Source organism: Mobula birostris, chromosome 17 (genome assembly GCF_030028105.1).
Source record: "Mobula birostris isolate sMobBir1 chromosome 17, sMobBir1.hap1, whole genome shotgun sequence".
Taxonomy (NCBI): Eukaryota; Metazoa; Chordata; class Chondrichthyes; order Myliobatiformes; family Myliobatidae; genus Mobula; species Mobula birostris.
The window spans coordinates 49,713,393-49,725,612 of NC_092386.1; the positions used below are offsets into that span (position 1 = coordinate 49,713,393).

General features: G+C 42.2%; 1 protein-coding gene across 2 annotated transcripts in view; it reads right to left on the reverse strand.

Annotated features, from left to right (window-relative positions):
* auh (AU RNA binding protein/enoyl-CoA hydratase) overlaps positions 1-12,220 on the reverse strand; it is a 194,749-nt gene that overhangs the window by 181,003 nt on the left and 1,526 nt on the right. The gene's annotated exons all lie outside the window — the stretch shown is intronic.

Here is a 12,220-nt window from a genome sequence, read left to right on the forward strand (position 1 = left end):
GAATTCCATTTTTTCAATATCACTGGAAAAATTCAGATGACTAATTTCATCAACAGAAAAAAATTTTTAGACATCTTTAGCAAAATACTTACTTGGCGAAAAGAGTTACCATAAACACAGAAACTGGCTGACTAGCGGGCTGGTTAAATGTTGTTGCAACAACAACTAGGCGCTCAACATCAGCATGACCACTGAATTAATTCTCAACTTCAGAAAGGGGAAGTCAGGAGAATACACACCAGTCCTCATTGAGCGGTCAACAGTGAAAGGGTGAGCAGCTCAAAGTTCCTGGACATCAACAACTCAAGAGGATCTATCCTGGGCCCAACACATTAATGCAATCACAATGACACACCAGTGACTCTACCTCATCATGGAACAACTTTATTTGCCACATACATTTACATGTATTAGGAATTTGCTGTGGTGTGTTGGTGCAACAAGTAACAATAAACAACACTGAATGCTAAGAATAAAGAATTATACATAAAAAAAAATAAACTTAGTGGTTAAAGTACAGAAATAGAATAAAATGTGCATAGGTAAATACCAGCATTTATTTACGATGTAAACAGCATTATAATATTATAATAGATTAAAGCGTTGACAGTGCAGTGCAGTGAAAACTGATAGCAGGGGTTGGAGTGGCCAACTAGAATGGTTGAATAGATTAACTGCCTGGAGGAAGAAACTTTTGAGATAGCGTGAAGTTTTTGTTTTAATAACCCAACAGCACTTTCCAGAATGGAGTTTCTGGAAAAAGCAGTTTCCAGGATGGGTAGTGTCAATAACGATTTTTTTTCCTGCCTGCTTCTTTGTTCTGGATGCACTCTAGTCATGCAGTGATGGTAGTCTACAGCCAATAAACTTTTCAGCTGACCTGACAGATCACTGTAGTTTTCATATATTGAGAGAATACTGCTCCAAACTAGACAGCAATGACTGATGTGAGGGTGTTCTCTGTGATGGTAGTGTAGAATTGCACTAGGTATGTTCTGGGGAAGATGGGATTTTACCAACTGCTGAAAGAAGTACATCCTCTGCCGAGCCTTTCTGTTAATGAAGGAGATATGGTTCTCCACCCAAGGTCCTGCAAGATAACGATGCCAAGGAACCATAATGTTGAAGTGGTGCTAACTGTACAGTTGTTGATGATGAGTGGGTTGAATCGAGACATATTTCTCCTGAAGTCAACATGCATCTCCACAGTTAAGGAAATTCCACTCCAAGTTACTGTGACTACACCAAGAGACTAGCTTGCTAACTTTCTAGTGATTCTTGGATTCGTCACCACTGGTGATTAGTCCAATGTCAGTGGTGTCATCCACAAATTTTATTAGTTTAACTGATGAAGTTTATATACTTTCACATCAGTCATTACCGCCTGGTTTGGTGCAGCATTCTCTTACAATATACAAAACTACAGTGAATTGTCAGATAATCTAAAAAGTTCATTGATAAATAATCACTGCAGGACTTGTATGTGTTCAGGACAAAGAAGCAGGCAGGAAATATCATTGTGGATACTGCCCACCCTGGAATCTACCTTCAGTACAAGATGGTGGTGTGTTCAGAAGCAGCGGTCTCTCAGGCAACCAAAGGTGTTTTTGTCTTTTTTAAACATCTTTTTTTACAACTGCAAGTGAATGCTAGACACTGAGAACTTCAAGCATTGCAGGTCTACCCCGTCAGTGAGCTGCTCATTAGTGCACAAGCTGGACATGGTGCGAACCGTGTTACTGCCTGCTAAGAGAGGCATTGGAGCCAGTGCACAAAAGCAGAGGGCAGTATAACAGCACGTGATTGTCTCAGACATTTCGCTTGTGATTGCAAGACCCTGTTGGACACTGAGAGTGTTAATTACACCAAGTCCGCTTATTGACATGACGTATGACAGGGGAGCTGTGTGGCCTAGTGTAGCAAGGACTAGGCCTCAAGCAATGGGCTTGCCCTTTACAGCAGTACAAGAGAGGAGATGCCGGAAGTGGTGTAGCATTGCGTCCATGCTGGGTTGGGAGTTGCCCCACCCATTGGTGCTGCCATCCAGTGTTTGCTCAGTTGAAGCCAAGCTGGATTGCGTGGGAGTGTGCATACATTCATCTGCAGACTGCTGAGAACTGCTTGTTCTTACAGAAAACACCCATGCACCATCTATTTACAGGACATGTCATTCAGGGACTTGGGCTATATATACTTTTTGGTATAACTGTATGTTTACTTGCCATCTTACATGTGCTACTTGTACCTTGTACTGTGTATAACTGTTGCTACAGTATTTTGCACCTTGGCCCCAGAGGAACACTGCTTCATTCTGCTGCATTCATGGGTATTCATGTATGGTTGAATGATGATTAAACTTGAACTTGACGGTTCACTGGAGACACATTCATTGGTGTACAGAGAAAACAGGAAAGGGGTGAGACACACCGCTGTGATGCGTCAGTGCTGATTGAGCAAGATGTGGAGATGTGCTTGCCTAATCTCACTTGCTGCCTCCTGTCACAGAGGAAGGTTGTGATCCATCTGCAGATGGGACTTGAAGCCTTGAGGCGCCCCAAGATGACGGGTGAAGTGTTTTAGCAACCTCATTAGGAAACTGGGATGACTTGGTATGTCACAAAAGACTGTTGCAATTTTCTATAGATGAATGATGGACGGCATTCTTACTGGTTGATGCACATGAGGCTGCAAAGGGTGGGAGACTCAGCTAATTCCCACCAGAGGGCATCTTCAAGAGGTTGTGTCTCAAGAAAGCAGCAAACATCATTAAAGATCTTCACCATCTGGAACATGCCCAATTCAAACAACTACCATCAGGGAGGATATATAGAACATCACGACCCCATTCAATGTTTTAAAAACAGCTTCTTGCGCTCTGCCATTAGATTTCTGAATGGCTCATCAAAAACATTTCATATTGCTGCTTTTTCCACTATTTATTTTGCAACTTAGTAATCTTTATGTCTTGCACAATACTACTGCCACAAAACAACAAACTGTATGGCATACAGCCAGTGGCCAGTTTATTCAGTACACCTGCTCATTAATGCAAGTATCTAATCAGCCAATCATCTGGCAGAACTCAATGCATTAAAGCATGGAGACATTGTCAGGAGGTTTAGATGTTGTTCAGACCAAACATCAGAATGGGAAATAGAAGTGGTCTAAGTGACTTTGCCTGTGGAATAATTGTTGCTGCCAGGCAGGGTGGTTTGAGAATCTCAGAAACTGCTTACCTCCTGGGATTTTCACACACAACAGTCTCTAAAGTTTACAAAGCATGATGCGAAAAACAAAAAAGCATCCAGTGAGCAGCAGTTCTGTGAGTGAAAGCACTTTGTTAATGAGAGGTCAGAAGAGAATGGCCAGACTGGTTCAAGCTGACAGGAAGGCAACATTACCTCAGATAACTATGCATTATAACGGTGGTGTGCAGAACAGCATCTCTGAACACACAACACATCGAACTTGAAGTGCATGGGCTACAACAGCAGAAGACAGCACCATGTTCCACTACTATACTGAACAGAGTAGTGTTACGAATTCGTAACGTACCAGCAGCAAGAGATGGCAAATTGAGTCGAGTTTCAATATTAAAACCACTATATTTATTTACATCTACTCAAAAATATAGAAAATTAAATAAACTACTTTCTAAAACAGAAGTTAACAGTGTTATGCGTCTATAACTCCCTTACAGTCAAACTTAGAACCTGTTCTTAACAAATTTTACTCAAGCACAGTCGTAAAGTGGCAGTTCAGAGAGTCCCAGTAATTCACGAAATAGGTGAGAGGAGAAACTTGTGGATTCACAGTGAAGCGACGAGGCGCTCACGATGAATTCCAAAGATTCCACGGCTAGCGAACGAAGAAACGGTTACCAAAATCCCAGCCGAGGGATACTGTTTTGAAGTCCATGAAGAGCAATTTCACAAAGTGACTGTCACGAAATCCACACCCACGGATCATACGAAGGACAGACACATCTCCACAATGCACAGTGTGCCGCTGATTAACCCAATCCTTTGGGTATGGGTAAGCATTAGGCTTTACCCTTCTCAATCGTGAGCTGTTGCCAGATAGCTCGAAGTGCAGTCTTCACTCTTTCTCTCTTTCCTTCGACTCTCTTCTCAGCAAAATGTCCACATTTCTTTTATACTGTCGGCATACGTCAGAAGGTAACATTCACAGAAACGAAACTGTGGATTCGAAGTATAATGAAAATGGGAACACGTGATGCCCACAGTAAAAGAAACTATGGACTCCCAGGAAAATGAAACTGTGGACACATAACAGTAGCCACTGAGTATGTGTGGGTGTTAGTGATTGGATGACTGCAATTCTGAATGGATATTGGGAACCATACGATTTGAGGAAACTGATAGTTGTTATCTATTATTTTTTTCTTACAAAGGAGTCAAAATTCAAAGTAAATTTATGATCAAACTACATATATATCGCCATATACAGCCCTGAGATTTGTTTTCTTGCAGGCATACACAGTAAATCCAAGAAACATAATAAATCAATGGAAGACTGCACCCAACACGACAAACAAGCAATGTGCAGAAGACAACAAATTGTGCCAATACAAAAGAAAAAAAGTAGTAATAATAATAATAATAATAAATAAATAAGCAATAAATATCATGAAAAGTCCTTGAAAGCGAGCCCATAGGTTATGGAAACAGATTTGGAGCCAGTAAGGTTGAGTGAAATTGTCTCCTCTGGTTTAAGAGTTTGATGGTTGAGGGATAATAACTGTTACTGAACCTGGTGGTGCGGGTTCAGAGGCTCCTGTAGCTTCTTCTTAATGGCAGTAGCAAGAAGAGAGCATGGCCTGGATGGTGGGGGGGTCCGTGATGACGGATACTGCTTTCCCGCAACAGCACTCCATGTATTTGTGCTGAAAGGTGGGGAGGGCTTTATCCGTGATGGACTGGGCCGTACCCACTACTTTTTGTAGGATTTTCCATTCAAGGGCATTGGTGTTTCCATACCAGTCTATGATACAGCCCGTCAATATACTCTCCACCACTCATCTATAGACATTTCTCAAAGTTTTAGATGTCATGCCGAATCCTCACAAACTTCTAAAGTAGAAGCACTGGCATGCTTTCTTTGTAATGGTACTTTAATATACTATACATATAATGACACTTTAACATAATTATATTGGTTAAATTAAATAAGTAGTGCAAAAATAGAAATATAAAAGATGCGAGGTAGTGTTAATGAGTTTAATGCCCATTCAGAAATCTCAGAAATCAGATGGCAGAGGGGAAGAAGCTGTTTGTGAATCATTGAGTGTGTGCCTTCACGCTTCTGTATTGCCTTCCTGATGGTGACAATGAGGATAAAGCATGATCTGAGTGATGGGGGTCCTTAATGATGGCCATCACCTTTCTGAGGCATTGCTCCTTGAAGATGTCCTGGATACTACAGAGGCTAGTGCTCATGATGGAGCTGACTAAGTTTACAACTCTCTGCAGCTTATTTCTATTTTATGCAGTAGCAACCCCCCCCCCCCACAACCAAAACTAGACAGTAATGTAGCCGGTTGCTGACCCTTACCACTTCTGATTCCCCAATAAGGACTGCTCATGGACCTCCATACCCCCCCACCCCGCCAAGCTTTCCTCCTCTTAAAGTCAATGATCAGTTCCTTGGTCTCGAGGACATTGCATGAGAGGTGTTTGTTTTGGCACTCCACTCAGCCAGATCTTCAATCTCCCTCCTATATGCTGATTCGTCACCACCTTTGATTCAACCAATGACAGTGGTGTCATCAGCAAACTTAATTATAACTTCGGAGCTACGCTTATTTTCATAGTCATGTATAAAGTGAGTAGAACAAGGGACTAAGCACACAGCCTTGTAGTGCACCTGTGCTGATGGAAATTGGAGAGATGTCATTGCCAATCCAAAAACTGACTGGGGTCTGCAAATGAGGAAATCAAGGATTCAGTTGCACAAGGAGGTACTGAGTCAAAGGTCTTGAAGCTCATGATTAGTTTTGAGGGGATGGGAGTATTGAATGTGGAGCTGTAGTCAATAAAGAGCAATCTAATATATGCACCTTTAGTATCCAGATGCTCGAAGGTTGAGTGAAGAACCAATTAAATGGCACTTGCTCTGGAACTGTTATGACAGCAGGCAACTAGAATGGATCCAAATCACTTCTCAGGCAGGAGTAGATTCTTTCGGTCAAGATGGCGCCAGTGAACAACAATTCCTCAGGCTACATCTTCCAGATAGCCAATTAGTTCACCTGTTCTCCACCTTTTACTTACTCCTTTTATCATAATTGTTTTCCGGAAACTGTTGGAGCCTGTGACTTACAGTTTGAAGTTCAATCGAGTGATCTAGTACCCTGCTGTTTCCAAGAAAATTCCAGGGAGAGGGCGACAAGCACATGCTGTCCCAAACAGGAGACCAGAGACAGGGAGCACGATCAACTCCATTTCTCGCTTATCGAAACGTCAAGGAAAATTGAAACACTGAGGCGAATGTAGAGGAGGCCGGGTCCACAGTCACTCTTACAGGTCAGCCCGGAGATCGATCCTCACAGGAGGCCATGTCAGGGCACTCCCCATGGGGGGCCATGTCAGGGCATTCCCCATGGAAGGCCACTTATCGGTGGATGAAGGCTCCACAGAAGGACTGAGTTCAAAGTGTTGCTCTTATCGATGCCGATAGAGGATGCTTTTGAAATTCCAAGACATATGTGATATAACTAGTTTATATTGATCTCGTTCAGCTTTTCTGTGTTTTCTTTCTTGTTGCCAATTGGCAGGGGGGTGATATGTTACTTTTTGGGGTGAGGGAGGGATTGGGTGTTTGATGTTATTGTCCCTGTTTTTTGTGTGGGAGGAGCCTGAGGGTTAGGAGTTTGACATTTTAGCTGCCGTGTCCGGGTGGGCAATCTGTTAATTTTTGTGCAAGGGAAAAGTTAAAGGGATTGGGGTTTGTGAGTTTTGTTTCTTTTTCTTTTTGAGCGGGAAGGGGGCTTCAACGTCAACGATTTCCATGTTTTTTCTGTATTTTATGGCTATCGGGAGAAGATGAATCTCAGAGTTGTATTCTGCATTTATACATTGATAATAAAATGAACCTTATACCTTGATACAGTGGCATGCAAAAGTTTGGGCACCCCTGGTCAAAATTTCTGTTACTGTGAACAGTTAAGTGAGTAGAAGATGAACTGATCTCCAAAAGTCATGAAGTTAAAAATAAAACATTCTTTTCAACATTTTAAGCAAGATTAGTGTATTATTTTTGTTTTGTACAATTTTAGAGCGAAAAAAGGAAAGGAGCACCATGCAAAAATGTGAGCACTCCAAGAGATTTGAGCTCTCAGATAACTTTTACCAAGGTCTCAGACCTTAATGAGCTTGTTAGGGCTATGGCTTGTTCACAGTCATCATTAGGAAAGGCCAGGTGATGCAAATTTCAAAGCCTTATAAATACCGACTCCTCAAACCTTGTCCCAACAATCAGCAGCCATGGGCTCCTCTAAGCAGCTGCCTAGCACTCTGAAAATTAAAATAAATGATGCCCACAAAGCAGGAGAAGGCTATAAGAAGACAGCAAAGTGTTTTCAGGTAGCCATTTCTTCAGTTCGTAATGTAATTAAGAAATGGCAGTTAACAGTAATGGTGGAGGTCAAGTTGAGGTCTGGAAGACGAAGAAAACTTTCCGTGAGAACTGCTCATAGGATTGCTACAAAGGCAAATCAAAACCCCCATTTGACTGCAAAAGACCTTCAGGAAAATTTAGCAGACTCTGGAGTGGTGGTGCACTGTTCTACTCTGCAGCGACACCTGCACAAATATGACCTTCATGGAAGAATCATCAGAAGAAAACCTTTGCTGCGTCCTCACCACAAAATTCAGCATCAGAAGTTTGGAAAGGAACATCTAAACAAGCCTGATGCATTGTGGAAACAATTCCTGTGGACTGATGAAGTTAAAATAGAACCTTTTGGCTGCAATGAGCAAAGTATGTTTAGAGAAAAAATGGCGCAGAATTTCACGAAAAGAACATATCTCCAACTGTTAAGCTCGGGGGTGGATCGATCATACTTTGGGCTTGTGTTGCAGCCGGTGGCACAGGGAACATTTCACTGGTAGAGGGAAGAATGAATTCAATTAAATACCCCAGCAAATTCTGGAAGCAAACATCACACCGTCTGTAAAAAAGCTGAAGGTTAAAAGAGGATGGCTTCTACAAATGGATAATGATCCTCAAAATTCGCCTCAAAATCCACAATGGACTACCTCAAGAGGGGCAAGCTGAAGGTTTTGCCATGGCCCTCACAGTCCCCCGACTTAAACATCATCGAAAATCTGTGGATAGACCTCAAAAGAGCAGTGCATACAAGACGGTCCAAGAATCTCACAGAACTAGAAGCCTTTGCAAGGAAGAATGGGTGAAAATCCCCCAAACAAGAATTGAAAGTCTCTTAGCTGGCTAAAGAAAGCGTTTACAAGCTGTGATACTTACCAAAAGGGGTGTTACTAAGTACTGACCATGCAGGGTGCCCAAACTTTTGCTTCGGGCCCTTTTCCTTTTTTGTTATTTTGAAACTGTAAAAAATGGGGAAAAAAAAAGTAATTTTGCTTAAAATATTAAAGGAATGCGTTATGTTTAACTTTATGCCTTTTGGAAATCAGGTCATCTTTTACTCGCTTAGCGATTCACAGTAACAGAAATTTTGACCAGGGTGCCCAAACTTTTGCATGCCACTGTATGTTCCATCACCAACCTCTCAAAGCACTTCATTACCGTGAACATAAATGCTACTGGCCAATAATCATTGCGGCAGATTACCACATTCTTCTTAGACACTGGTATAACTGAAGCCTGATTGAAGCTGGTGGGTACCTCGGACTACCGAAACAAGAGGTTAAAGATATCAGTGAACACTCCAGGCAGTTCAGCAGCACAGGTCTTTCATACTCAGACAGGTATTCCATCTGAGCCAGATGATTTTCGTGGATTCACTCTCCTGAAGGATGCTCTCACATTGGCCTCATGGACTGAAATCACAGGGTAATTGGGGGCTGTGAGAGTTCATGAAGGTTCCTCCATGTTTTGATGGTGAAAGCAAACATACCTCTGAACTCACCTGGGAGCAAAGTCTTGTTGTCACCCATGTTGCTTGGTTTCACTTTGTGAGAGGTAATCACATTCAAGCCCTGCCACAGTTGTTGAGCTTCATTCAATAATTCAACTTTGGTCCAAAATTGCAATTCACACACAAGCTGGCTTTCCGGAAATCGTACCTGGGCCTCTTGTATCTTTCTTGGTCGCCAGACCTGAATGCCACTTATCTGGCCCTCAGCAGATTGTGGATCTCATGGTTCATCCAGGGTTCTTGGTTGGAGAAAGACTAAATGATTTTGTGAGGACACACTCGTCTGCAACTATCTTTATAAAGTTCAGGACAGCTGTGGTATATTCACTCAGATCCACTTAAATCCCTGAACACGGCCCTTCCCACCAACTCAACGTAATCCCATATCCATTGTTCTGCTTCCTGCAGCCACCTCTTTGTTGTCCTCATCTCTGGAGCTTTGCTCTTTGGTCTGTGCCTGTATCCAGATAGTAGAAGAATAGCCAAATGATCTGATTTCACAAAATGCGGATTAGGCATAGAATAGTTGGAATTCCTAATCGTAGTATAGCAGGGGTGTTGGGACCTCTGGTGCTACAGATTATATGCTGGTGACAATTGGACAGAGATTTCTTCAAATAAGCCTGATTGAAGTCCCCATCTATGACCTGAAATGCGGCAGGCTGGGCTATTTCCTGTTTGGTGAAAGCAGCATTCAATATTTTGAGTGCCTGATTAACATCGGCATTTGGTGGTATGTAAACTGCGGTCAGAATCATGAAGAACTCTCTTGGCGAGAAGAACGGTCGACCTTTAATGTTCCAGATCGGGGGAATAAGAATGCAACAAGACAAGTGCGCTGGAGTGCCACAAAGTGTTTGTCATCAAACACAGATCCCTGCACATTTTACCTTCTCTGAATTAGCAGTCCAATACATCCTATGCATCCAGAAGCCTTCGGGTCTGACCGCCACATCAGGAGCCTCGTCTCCGTGAAACTCAGATCAGAGCAATTCCTCATTTCCTTCCAATACAACAATCTTGTCCTTCAGTCCTCAATCTTGTTCTCTAGTGACTATACATTGACTAACAAAATGATGGGTAGAGCGACTTACCCTAACCCTAATAACCATAAAAAAAAAGATATTAAATGAAACCTTCAAAAACTTAGTCACAGCCTACTAGAGAAATCAAGGTCCATTGTAAAACTAAATGGAGATTAGGAACTTGGAAGATTATAAAGAAAATTAAGGAACATTGCTGAATTCCTTTTATTGAATATTCATGCCACTTTAAGGACAATGAAGTTTACTTACATGTTTTGGAATTTAATTTTATTCAAAAGACTGCAAAAACACTGACTTGATTGTTTTGCATTCTTGGAGAAATTCTCATAATCTTGCTTTAAATATGACACAGAGTGACCAAGTTGCAGTGTAACGAACTACATGGACCTTTTTTAGAGTACTACAGGTGTCCCCCGCTTTTCGAACTTTCACTTTACGAAACCTTACTGTTACAAAAGACCTACATTAGTACCCTGTTTTCGCTAACAGAAGGTGTTTTCACTGTTATGAAAAAAGCAGCACGCGAAAAAAATCAGCGTGTGATAAAAGGCAGCGCGCGCCCTGAGCAGCCGCTCTCCCCCGGATTCGGAACTGCAATCTCGCCGGCATTGCTTAAACACGTGCCTGTGAGCAGCCATTTGCAAGATGAGTTCTATGGTATCAGAAAAGCCTGAAAGAGCTCGTAAGGGTGTTACACTTAGTGTAAAACTAGACATAATTAAGTGTTTTGATCGTGGTGAACAAAGTAGAGACTAAGTGGGTTTGGCTTGTGGAAGCTGACGAAGATGATGTTGAAGAGGTTTTGGCATCCCGTGAGCAAGAACTGATAGGTGAAGAGCTGATGCAATTGGAAGAAAAAAGGATAACAATAGAAACCAAATGAGTAATGATAAAGTACGACTTTAATTTTGAAAGGGTATGTTGGTTTAGGGGATATTTGCAGGATGGTTGAGTGCTTACAAAGAACTGTATGATACAAAAATGCGCCAGGCTCAGCAGTCAAGCAAGCCTCCCACATCAGCCACAGCAGACAACGAACCTCGACCTTCGACATCGAGGCGGGCAGTCATAGGAGAAGATGAGCTGCCTGCTCTAATGGAAACAGACGACGAGATGACACCCCAGTGCCCCACCACCCAGGCCACGGACAGATACTGATTCACGGAGAATGCAGCAGTAGTCAGGAGACACACAGCACATCTTTAAGAAAAAAGCCAAAATAAACATGCCAATTAATTAGGTGCCACCCGACACGTATTTGTCGGCCCAGATCAGAGGCGATGCAATCGGAAATCGGCACTAATCTGGGCCAACAATTACGTGCCGGGCAGCACCTAATCAATTAGCATGTTTATTTCGGCTTTTTTCTTAAAGATGTGCTGTGTGCCTCCCGGCTACCGCTGCATGCTTCGCGGATCGTTATCGGGTCGCTGCTCGGAGGGTGGGGGCCACTGCACTACCCCAACTCCGACGACTCAGCCTAACACACCACCATCAGTGTGCTCCGTACTTTCCCAATTCCGGTAAGTGATACTACACTGTACATACATTATTTCTACTTTATATCGGCTGTGTACTTTTACGTGTTATTTGGTATGGTTTGGCAGCTTCATAGCTTAAAAGTTACTGGAGAGCGCTTGTGCCGTGTTTTTGCCGATGGCGCTTGCGTGAGATTTTCGCTACGGAGAACAGTTCAGGCAATGATTGTGGAAAAGTATTTCTACTTTATATAAGCTGTGTATTTATCATATCATTCCTGCTTTTACTATATGTTACTGTTATTTTAGGTTTTATGTGTTATTTGGCGTGATTTCGTAGGTTATTTTTGGGTCTGCGAACACTCACAAAATTTTCCCATATAAATAAATGGTAATTGCTTCTTCGCTTTACGACATTCCGGCTTACAAACCGTTTCATAGGAACGCTCTACCTTCGGATGGCGGGAGAAATCTGTACTTTACGTTTTCAGTAACGTTACTTAGAGGACATTATGTTTTATAAAACTGAAGTATTATGACTTTAAGCTTAATCTATT